This window comes from Mus pahari, chromosome 18 (assembly GCF_900095145.1).
Source record: "Mus pahari chromosome 18, PAHARI_EIJ_v1.1, whole genome shotgun sequence".
Lineage (NCBI taxonomy): Eukaryota > Metazoa > Chordata > Mammalia > Rodentia > Muridae > Mus > Mus pahari.
The window spans coordinates 24,211,360-24,223,359 of record NC_034607.1 but is presented as its reverse complement, the minus strand read 5'-3'; the positions used below and the strand labels follow the sequence as shown (position 1 = coordinate 24,223,359).

General features: G+C 48.2%; 1 long non-coding RNA gene across 1 annotated transcript in view; it reads left to right on the top strand.

Moving 5' to 3' along the window:
- Window positions 1–10,657, top strand: part of LOC110335941 — a 14,156-nt gene extending 3,499 nt beyond the window's left edge. The window contains exons 3-4 of the long non-coding RNA XR_002381190.1: window positions 481–579; window positions 9,935–10,657. This is a non-coding gene — a long non-coding RNA (uncharacterized LOC110335941). The remainder of the gene's footprint in view (window positions 1–480; window positions 580–9,934) is intronic.
- The last annotated feature ends 1,343 nt before the right edge of the window (window positions 10,658–12,000 follow it).

Sequence of the window (12,000 nt, the reverse complement as noted above, 5' to 3'; positions counted from 1 at the left end):
CAGCAGCAGCAGCAGCAGCAGCAGCAACAGCAGCAACAGCAGCAGCAACAGCAGCAACAGCAGCAGCAGCAGCTTGCTCCCAGATCCTGAGCCAATCTGTTTACAATTAAAACCATAGCCCACAGCCAAGTATTGCCTAAGCTGGCAGTGACAAGAACTGGGAGGAAAGCATCTAGATCTACAATAATGCAGATGACAGAACCCCACCCTCTAAGGTCTGTGGTACACCACCCCATGAGCTCTCCGTTTTTGTTTTCAATTACAGGTTTGCCACATTGCCCTGACCTTCCTTCCTCAGCCTCCCAAAACTGTGTGCAGGATGGCAAGTGTACTTCGCCACTCCTGGTGCCACAAGAATGTTATGCTGGCCCTATCACCTACCTTGACTGTCTGTTTATTAACTGCTTTCCGTGCTTATCATTGCCTCCCACCCCTGAAGTATGGCATCCTCAGCAGTGTCTCTATCCACTGTATTCCCAGATACCCACAGTACACAGAGCAAAAAGTGTCTCCATGATATTTATGGAAAGAAGGAATGAAAGAAGGGTGAGAAAAAAGAAAAGTAAGGAATAGGGATGGGTGAGTGTGTGGGTGAATGAGTGGATAGATGGATAGAAAGATGGATGGATGAATGAGTAGATGGATAAATAGATGGGGGTGGGTGGATGGATGGACAGATGGATAGATGGATGGATAGATGGGTCAGTGAGTAGGTGGATGGATGGACAGGCAGGCAGATGGACAGACAGATGGATGGAATGACAGATGAGTTAGTGAGTGGGTAGATGGGTGAGCAGGCAGATGGATGGATGGACAGACAGACAGATGGATAAGTAAGTGAGTGGGTAGGTGGTGGATGGATGGATGGACAGGTGGATCAATGATGGATGGATTGATGGTTGTTGGGTGAATGGATGGACAGGTGGGTGTAAGAGGGGATAAGAGGGAAAGATGAAGGTATATAGAGAAGAGCTCAAACCTGGTGCTGATTCTGCAGGACTGTGGGTGAAGCAGGTACAGTTCCACACCTGCTGTGGTGAACAGCATGGGTCTTGCAATGCTGGTTGCTTAAGCTTGGATACATTTCACTTAGGTACTACATTCAACATGCTGGATGCTTAAGCTTGAATACATTTCACTCAGGTACTACATTCAATGGCAGGGTCTGAGGGTCAGGCTCAGTGGCAAGCACTCAGTTGAGTCCCATCCCAGCACCACTGTGTACAGTGCTGAGCATAGAATACATTCGTAGCAAAGGAGAGCTGTAATGTTTGAGTTGCTTTTCACATTTTATGAATACATACTAGCTATATATTGGCTATGTGTAACCATGAGTCCCTTTACATCTTTATTCATGTATATAATTCATTTGATCATATTCACCCCAGATGGTTTGTTTCTGTGTCTATGTTTTTGTATTTATATATTTTAAGTATATGAGTGTTCTGCCTGCATGAATGCGCATGCACGAACGTGCAGGCCCAGTACCCAGGTCAGATCTCCTGGAACTGCAATTAAGGATAGTTGTGAGCCACCATGTGCGTGCAAGGAACAGAGCACAGGTCCTCTGCTCTCAGCCGCTGAACCATCTCTCAGGTTCGTGTGTGTGTGTGTGTGTGTGTGTGTGTGTGTGTGTGTGTGTGTGTGTATTCCGTGTGCATGCCTTCTGAGAGACCAGAAGTGGAGTTATAGGCAACTGTGAGATGCCATGTGAGTGCCAGGAACTGAACCTAGGTCCTCAGCAATGGGCACTCTCAACCACGGGCTGCCTGTCCACCTACACACCCATGATCCTCTCTTGCCCCGCTTTCGCTCTCATCAGTCACCTTCCTCTTCCTAAATATTTTTTCAGACCGGGTTTCGAGTAACCCAGTCTAGGCAGCTCAGTTCTTAACAAAGGATGACCTCGAACTACTCCTTGTTCCTCCTGCTTCCATCTCCCAAGTGCTGGAATGGCATGCTTGGGCCACGCCATTAAGTTCACTTAAGTTTCACGAGGAACTTAAGTAAAAATAACTCCCCGGTTTCTACCTAGGGGGACATCAACCCACATGCGTGTAGGTCCAGAAATTCACTGTAAACTATGAAGCAAGCTGACAAGGTGTTCCCAAGATGTTCTGAGCTGTGTGCCTTCACGGAGCCCTTTTCCGGAATGCAGCCTAGCTGACAAGGCTGAGGGACTGCAGGGGCAGGAAGCTCTATCCACCGTGCTGAGCTGAGCTCCCTCCTCCAACCCCATTCCAATCGCGCCCCCTGTGGTGTACTCAGAAGTCTTCCTGAAATGACTGTTAACCCTAGCTGTCCTCACGAGTGGAAGAACTCCAGAGAGGAAAGCAGTTAGAGGGACCTGCCCTACAGTGTCGGCTTAGATGCTCCTCTCCCACCTCTCAGGTCCACTGAACGATTTGGTATTTTCTAAGAAGAAGAGTAAAGGTTTCTATCCCAAGGTTTCTAAGGCAGGGTTCCATTCTATTTCACTGTCACTTCCGCGTCAGCCATAATGAGCTCATAGGTCAGTTGTAGGCAAAAGCGCCATCCCTGAATCACACCCCTAGCCTCTCATTGGCGGTCAATAGGCGGGGCTCCCACCCTATGGCCACGCCCACAGCCCTTCACTGGGAGGTTCTAGGTGAGGCTCCACCCTCACCACTCCCCTAGCTTGTCCCTGGGGAATTTTAGGCAGGGGTTCTACTCCTTACCACGCCCCAGCCCTTCACTGGGGGACTCTAGGGAGGGGGTCTATGCTAAGCTCCTAACTAGGATGTTATATGTGTACTACCATAAGCAACTTAGTATTAACTTTTTATTTTTGTTTTGCTTTATTTTTTGATGTAGAGTCTATGTAAGTTGCCCAGGCTGACCTCCAAGTCCTAGGTTCATGCCCACCTCCTGCCTCAGTGTTCCAAATGTCTAGGATGACAGGTACTGGCCACCAACATACCCGTGAGTGTCACCTGCTTTCCTGTCTTGAGTCAGGGTACTATCTTAGGGTGGAAAGATGGTTCAGCGGTTAAGAGCACTGACTGCTCTTCCAGAGGTCCTGAGTTCAATTCCCAGCAACCACATGGTGTGGTTCACAACCATCTGCAATGGGATAATGGGATTTGATGCCCTCTTCTGGTGTGTCTGAAGACAGCTACAGTATACTCATATAAATAAAATAAATCTTAAAAAAAAAAAATACTACCTCAAAATGCAAGGTGTCCACAGTGAGGGAGCCAGAATGTTGTGACATACAGCAGTCACTCAGTAAGTTCAGCCATCCTTGCCACTGGCAGCCTACACAACCTAGTGTGTGTCAGTGACTACATGTGGACTTGGAAACACTGAAATCCAGTACACAAATCCTGCCTCTGGGTTGACCTGTGAGGATGTTTGAAAGGATCTACACAGAGCCTGAACTCTGGAGGCAGAGTTAGGAGGCTCAGGAAGGAGTTCAAGATCAGCCTCGGTTGCAAGTCTCGTTGGAGGCCAGCCTGGTCTACGTGAGACCCTTTGACCACCACCAACAACAACAAAGCCCATGACCAGCGAAAAGTGCAGAGAACAGAAATGATCTCTCCAGTCTTCAAAGGGGAATCGGTCAGACTACCACTGATGAGATCACCAGTCACACAACAGCAAAGACAGCTCATGGGACAGAGCTGAACCACTGGGACAGGCTCTTCCTGTCAGAGCAGTCAGCATTACAACTGCTTCCGGAGGTTTGTCCACACTGGAGACTGTGGTATGGCTCTAGCCTGTGTTTCCATGTGTACAAAGTTTTATTCGGGTTCCTCTTCCTCCTCCTCCTCCTCCTCTTCCTCCTCTTCCTCCTCTTCCTTCTCTTCTTCTTCCTCCTTCCCTCCTTCCATCTTCCTCCTCCTTCCTCTTAGCCATGAACAACCTGCAGTCAACTAGGCACCCAGAAAGAAAGAAAAGATGACCATAGCTTTCTGGAAGAAGGAAAAATTTAACGTCAACAATAGGTGCTTTCCTGAGAAAGATGGGGGGGGGGGCGGTGGCTGGGCAGGCCAGGGACCCCTCAGAGGTTGATAAGAGCTAACTTAGTGATGGGAAATCAGCCAAGCTGAGTAGAAAGGGAATCCCAGCCTGACTACCATCTGTAAGGGATTCCCCAATGCTGCCAGGGGAAGCAGCCATTGGACAGCCACAGTCAGAAACACAAATGACACCCACTCACAACCAGGACATAGAACAGACACTCACAGCAACCACAAAGACATCATAGCCCCCTGGGGGTGGAGACAGACACAGAGAGAGAGAGAGAGAGAGAGAGAGAGAGAGAGAGAGAGAGAGAGAGAGAGAGAGAATTGTCAAACATACTGAACAGACAAGGTCTGTCACCTGAGCATTTGGGATGCTAAAATAGGACATTGCCCCAAGTCTGAGGCCAGCCTATGTATAGTTTCAGGCTAGCCTTGGCTACAGAGATAGACCCTGTCTCATGAGGGCAGAAAGAGAGGAGAAAGGGAAAGAAAAGAAGAAAGGAAAGGGATGAAGTAAGAGTACCCCCACTCTGCTCTTTCAGAGAACCAGAGTCAAGTCCCCAACCCTCACATGGTGGCTCACAACCTCCTGTAATTCCAGATCCAAGGGGATATGACACCTCTTCTGGCAGCCATAGACTCTGCACTCACCTCCACTTACCCTGAGACACACATATACATATAAATACAAGTAAAGCTTACAAACTTTTTTATATATATGCTGGGCATACATAGCTCAGCCAGTGACACTTGTTTCATAAGCGTGGGGACCTGATTTGATTCCCCAGAACTCCTGGCTTCTTGTTGTTGTTGTTGTTGTTGTTGTTGTTTTATTTAATTAAAAAAAAGACAAGCTGTCAAATGTTTATAATCTTAGTCTGGGAAGGTAGACAAAGGAAGATTCCTGGAACTCACCAGCAAACCATTCTAGACAAATAGCTGGACTCCTCAGAGCAGTGAGAGATTCTATCTTTAAAATAAATAAATAAATAACAGTGAGGGGCTAGGTGGTTCCGCGGTTAAGAGCACTGGCTGCTCTTGCAGAGGACCCAAGTTCAATTCCTAGCAGCGACATGGCAGCTCAGACCTGTCTGTGACTTCAGTTCCAGGGCTTCTGACACCTTCACACGGACATACATGCAGCCAGAACACCTATGAAGACAAAATAAAATAAATTAAAAACAAAAACAAAAAGCAAACAAACAACAAGAACAAAAACAATAATCCAATAAGACATCCAGGCACCAGATCTGTGGACAGACCGCCCTCCTACTCCGCCTTGGATCCCAGCGCGAGACACACGCGCCCCCTTGTGGGTGGCATCCTCTCCCCAGGCTGCATGGGATGCAGGTAGGAGAGTCTGCCCCCCAAACTTGCAGAGCTTTGGAAGAATTTGACATCAGAACCTGGAAGCCGGGAGGACCACCAGCCCTAGGACCGGCACCCAGAGAAGCTTGTATGACTGCGGGATACGATCAGTGAGGATGTTGTAGGAGGAGGCAGGTCACTATCGTTCCTACAGGGCCAGTATCAGCAACACAAAAGTGGCCAGAGCCCATGGGTGCCACTTGAGAGTAGACTCTGGTTTTCCAAGCCCATACACTTCTCCGCTATTCTCCTTGGGCTCCGCCCATGTCCCAATTATCAATCTTCCGGGTCCTGCCCATCCCCTTGACCCTTTCCACTTCCGTACCATTCTACCTCTACTACCCTTCAGCCCCAAGCTCCCAGGAGACACTTGTTAGTTCCTCCCACCTGCTCTATCGTTCCCTCTAAGCCCCGCCCACTTCCTAGTTGTCACTCTCCCTAAACCTTCATTTGCAGTCCCTCCCAATGGCTCCTTCACTTTCTCTAGCCCCGCATCCTTGCTTCTCAGCTGTGTGATTCCCAGGTCCCCCTCACTTCTCTATCAATCTCTATAGGTTCCGCCCACTTTCCACTACCATCAGAAAGGTCTTTCCTGCCCACTTTCTCAGCCCCTCCCAGCTGCTCTGTCATTCTCTCTACGCCCTGCCCACTTCCGCAGTCAGCAGCTTCCTCGAGGTCGAGGACTCCCACTTTTGACTTCATTCTCCCAGCCTCCTACTTCCTGCCCCTTTAGCTTCCCAAGAGGTTCAGTTCTCTTGCTTCGCGCATTTCCCTGCCAATCTCCAAAGACCCCACTCAGGCCCTACCCGGTAGGCTTAACAGACTTCTCTATCGGCCTCCCAGAGCCGGCCCTGGTCCTTCCCACATGCCCCGCTATTCTCCCTCTTCCACCTGCCTTTCTTCCCCGAGGGCTGAGTGGTAACACCGGACTCTTAACAACCTGGGTGAGAAAGCTTGTTTCCCACAGTTCTTCCTCAGAGAAGACTCCCTCCTTTACTCCTTCGTCCGCCTGGGATCTGGTTAACAGCAAGGCCGCCTTCCGTGCCTCCACCTCCTTCTGTGCCTTACAAATTCTCATTCCAGCTGCTGGACACGCCCACACTTATTCTCTTTAAAATTTAGTTTGCTTTTATTAATGTGTAATGCGTCGTCTCTGAGTGGATCCTACAAGTGCTCAGAGAGGCCAGAGGAGGGGGTCAGATTCCCTGGAACTAGCGTAATTATGAGCAGGGATTGGGGGCTGGGAACTGAACTCTAAGCCTCTGCAAGAGCATCAAGTGCTCTTAGCCACTGAGCCATTTCCTTCGCCCCTGTCCCCAATTCAGAAGACCACCATACCTGGATATGGCTCAGCCTTGAGTCCCACCCTCTGTGGGATGATGGGGACGGGGAGGCTGCCTGCCCCAGTGTGTGCACTTGGAAGTTGTGCCTACCCATCCCAGGGGGAGAAAGGGACTCAGCACAGGTGTGGCTTCCAGCCCATCACACTTAGCATACACAGGTGTGTATCTTCTGTTGTAAGAGTGTGTACCTAATATCTGATCTACCCTGTTTGACCAAAAATCAACTTGAGGAGGAAAGCTCATGGCCCACCATCCAGGGATGAACTGAAAATAACCAAGAAGCAGAAACTAAGGCAAAGACCATGGAGGAAATGAAACACACCCACCCACCCCCCTGTATGCTCAGCCTGTCTTCTTTATTTTTTTTTAATATTTATTTATTTATTTATTGTAAGTACACTGTTACTCTCCTCAGGCATACCCGAAGAGGGCGTCAGATCCCATTACAGATGGTAGTGAGCCACCATGTGGTTGCTGGGATTTGAACTCAGGTCCTGTGGAAGAGCAGTCAGTGCTCGTAACCGCTGAGCCATTTCTCCAGCCCTCAGCCTGCCTTCTTATGCAGCCCAGGACCTCCTGCCTAGGAGATATCACTGTTCATATGGGCTGGACCCTCCCACATCAATCAGAAATCAAGAAAATGCCTCACAGGCCTGCCCACAGGCCAATCTGATGGACTTAGTGCTGTCTGAGTCACCCATACTGCCTTAAGCAACCCCTTACCTAAGTGTGTCAACTTGACACAAAGGTAGTCATCAGAGAGACAAAATGCCTCCATAAGATACAACTGCAGGCAATCCTGAAGGGTATTTTCTTTTCTTTTTCTTTTTCTTTTTTTTTTTTTTTTTTTTTTTTTTTGAGGGATGGGGAGGTGAGACAGGGTTTCTCTATATAGCCCTGGCTGTCCTGGACTCTCTGTAGACCAGGCTGGCCTTGAACTCAGAGATCTGCCTGCTTCTGCCTCTAAGCACTGGGATTAAAGGTGTGCACCACCTGGTTTGGGCATGGCATTTTTTAAATTAGTGATTGATGGGGGAGGGCCCAGCCCATTGTGAGTGCCATCCCTGGGCTGGTGGTCTTGGGTTCTATAAGGAAGCAAGCTGAGCAAGCCATAAGAAGCAAGCCAGTTAGCAACACTCCTCTAAGGCCTCTGCATCAGCTCCTGCCTCCAGGTCCCTGCCCTGTTTAGATTTTTGTCCTGATTTCCTTAGATGATGAACAGTGATGTCAAAGCATAAATAAACTTTATCCTCCACAACTTGCTTTGATCACTGTATTTCATCACAGAAATAGTAACCCTAGCTTTTATTAAAAATTATTTATTAAACCCTAATAAACTCATTGGCTCCCCAAACTGAGCCTGGATGTAGTTGTTTCTTTTCTTTCGTTCGTTCTTTCTTTCTTTCTTTCTTTCTTTCTTTCTTTCTTCCTTCCTTTCTTTCTTTCTTTTTGAGTTGTCATTTTAAATTTCTTATCTGACTGTTTCACCTGCCTATATGTCTGTGCCTCAATGTGTGCAGAACCCATGGAGACCAGAATTGGGCAACAGATCCCTTGGAACTGGAGTTACAAACAGCTGTGAGTCACCATGTGGGTGAGGCAAACTGAACTCCTGTCCTGTGCTAGAACAAGTGCTTTTAACTGCTGAGCCATTTCTCCATCCTCCTTGGTTGTTTGAGACAAGGTCTCACTAGGTAGCCCTGACGACTCTGGAACTGGCTCTGTAGACTAGGCTGCCCTCAAACTCCCCAGTGCTGGGATCAAAGGTATAGACACCTGGCTGGGATTGCTTTTTTGTTTTGTTTTTGTTTTTTGGCCTGTTGATGCCCTCTCTATCTGGCTAAAAAGCCCAACCAGGCATATATGGTCCAAGACTGCATAAGAAGAAAAACAAGGGGAAGCTGGAGAGCTGGCTCAGTGGTTTAAGAACACTGGCTGCTCTTCCAGAGGTCCTACATGCAATTCCCAGCAACCACTTGGTGGCTCACAAACATCTGTAATGAGATCTGGCATGCAGGTGTACATAGAGTATTCATATACATAAAATAGATATTTTTAAAAAGGAGAAAACCATGATGGACTGTAGACCTTTGTACTGTGAGCCTAAACACTTCCCTCCATACGTAATTTCTATCAGGTGTTTCGTCCCATTCATAGGCAAGTGACTAATACAATGGTCATTTGCCATCACCACCCCTTCCTTCCTATGTACTCAGTGGCCTTTATGAGGAGCAGAGGCTAGGCTGGGACAGTATTTTCATCTGTCCACTTCTCTTCAAGGCTAAGGAAGGGAGTCGGGAGCCACAGGATGCTGAGATCAAGTTGCCTGGCTTTACCAGACTTGAGAAGGCTCGAGGGGCTGGGCTCACGTTTCAGTTGGTAGAATGCTTGCCTAGCTTGTACAAAGTTCAAAGTCCCTTCCCCAGCATGGCACAAAACTGAGTGTGGCTCCTCTATCTTTCCAGAACACAGGATGTGAAGACAGGGGGATCCGTCGTGAGGCGAATATGGAAGGAAGGGAGGGAGGGAGGAAAGAGAGAAGGGGAGGGGAGCAGAGAGGAGAAAGCAGGAAAGCTGGAGAGGAATGGGAAATCTAGAGTATAACCTTTGGCGTGGGTCACACCAACCCCTGCCCTATATGGTTTGTTTGGTGATGTCAGAAGGCGACAGACCCCACCCCCGCTCACATACAGCTTTCGTACTAATACCACACTGATGGAAATAGATTCCAGCTCAAACATATAGGCTGATGTCACATATGGCCCCCCAAGCATGTAGCAGAGCAATCCAGAAACACATGTGCACAACCTTTTGGGGGCAGTGAGATAGATTCTCACTATGTAGCCTTGGCTAGCCTGGAAATCCCCCAAGTAGACCAGGATGGCCTTGAACTCAGAGCTATCCCAACCTCTGTCTCCAAAGGTCTGGAATTAAAGACTTACGGCACCGTGGCCAACAAACTATTTTACTTTAAGGACAGTGTCTAGTCCAGGCTGGCCTCAAACTGATCATCCTGCCTCCACCTCCCAAAGCTGGAATAAGAGGTGTGTGGTGCCGGCTCAGTTTATTCAGTGTTAGGGATGAAACCCAGGGCTTCTGCTCTGTTTGGCTTAAAAACTCTGCTCCTTTTCCATAGGAAGGAAGGAGTAGCTGTCTGACACAAAAGGCTGAGGGTCTCCAGTTCTCACGGTCCCCTTGGCCCCCAGGGTGACTCTTGCCTTCTTTATCCTACAGAGAGCTCAGGAAGATTGACTTGGAAGATGTGACCCACCTCCCATATCTGCAGCTATGCTCACCAACCCGTGTGAAGATATGTGAAGTCCTAGTCTACCCAGCTCTGTGACACGTGCATATCTTTAGTGACGTGGACAGACCCTCCTTGGCCGTGAGTCACTTGTGGACCCGCCTTTTGGCCATTTGCCCACTAGAGTCACCTCCTTCCATCGCCAAAGCAGTGGGATCGCTGGATTTTCATTTGGCTAGCTGATGTTGCAGGAAGGAACTGAGGAGACAGACACAACTCAGCACCAACTCTACCCTTACCTTGGGGAAACCCTCTATTCCAAACACCCCAGTGCTCAGACAGAGAATACTGTGTCCTTTTGGTTCATTGTCTTCAAAGATTAGCACTCATGGTCAATTTGATGACACAATCTAGACTCACCTGGGAAGAGAGTCTAAATAGGGGATAATCTATTTAGACTGCGCCAGGGGCCTGTCGGGAATTCCCTAATTACATTAGCTGATATGTGAAGCCCCAGCCCACTGTGGGCAGCACCATCCCTTAGTTAGGGGGGTCTTAGACTGTGTAAAAATGGAGAAATGAAGTTGAAGGTGAGCAAGCAACCAGATGAACATGCAAGCACTCATTTCTCTGCGTGGGACTGGATGTCACATGACCAGCTCCTATCTATAATCTGGAATTGTAAGCCAAAAATAAGCCCCTTTCTCTCATAAGTTGTTGTTTTGTTTTTTGGCTTTTTTTTTTCTTTTTTTTAAATTTTTTGGTTTTTCGAAACAGGGTTTCCCTGTATAGCCCTGGCTGTCCTGGAACTCACTCTGTAGACCAGACTGGCCTCGAACTCAGAAATCCGCCTGCCTCTGCCTCCCGAGTGCTGGGATTAAAGGCGTGTGCGCCACCACACCCGGCTGTTTTGTTTTGTTTTGCTTTGTTTGTCAGAGTATTTTCTTCCAGCAGCAGACTTAAAACTAGAACAGAGTTGGAGAGTGGGTTGTTCTTTCTGGGTAAGAGATCCATTAGAGTTATTAACTCCATAGATGGACAGACAACAGCACAGCGTGGGTTCTGGGGAGAGACCAGGCCCACATGGCAGAGTCCTACTCTTCCTTACATGCTGGAGGACTGAAAGAGCCATCAAGGTCAAGGACACCACAAGAAACCCTACAGAATCAACTTACCTTGGCATAGAGGCTCACAGAGACTGAACCACCAACCAGAGAGCATGCATGGGACAGACCTAGTCTCCCTATACATATGTAACAGATGTATAGCTTGGTCCTCATGTGGGACTTCTAACAGCAGGAGGAGAAGATGTCTCTGACTGTTGCCTACCTTCAGTTCCCTTTCCCCTAACTGGATGGCCTTGCCTAGCTCAAGAAGAGATGTACCCAGTCCTACTATAATTTGATATGCCAAGGCAGAGGTTGATATCCATGGGAGGTCTCTCCTCTGAGGAAAAAGGGAGGGCATAAAAGAAGGGGAGGAGGGAGGGAGAGTCTGAGAGGAGAGGAGGAAGGGAAAGCTTAGGTCAGGATATAAAGTACATAAATAAATTAATTAATAAAAATACAATTATATCTGTTAAAAAATAAGTTGAATGGGGAGATTATAAGTCACAAGACTGGGGAGCAGCCTGTTTTACGTGCTGGAGCTGCCTTCCAGCTGTCTGAATCAGCTCAGGGTGAAAAGGGCAAGGATCTAGAACAAGTCACTGGAGATGGGAAACCAAATGTCAGGGATTGTCACCATTTGATAAGAATGAAGTGACCCTGGCTAACACCCCTCCTCATGCACAAGCACACACACACACACACACACACACACACACACACAATCCACAGTGACAGGCAGAGCTTGGCTTGGACTTGGTATCTCTGCCCCACACCCACACAAAATAGTCATTTCCAGAAACCTCCATCTCCCATCCCCACAGATACAGAGGACTCAAGCCATGCCAGGGCCACCCACTAGACTGGGTAGCATCAGGACACAGAGAAACACGACCTAGCTATGTTATGGTCAAAGATCAGAATGAGGAACTGGCAGAAAGTTCTGGGGA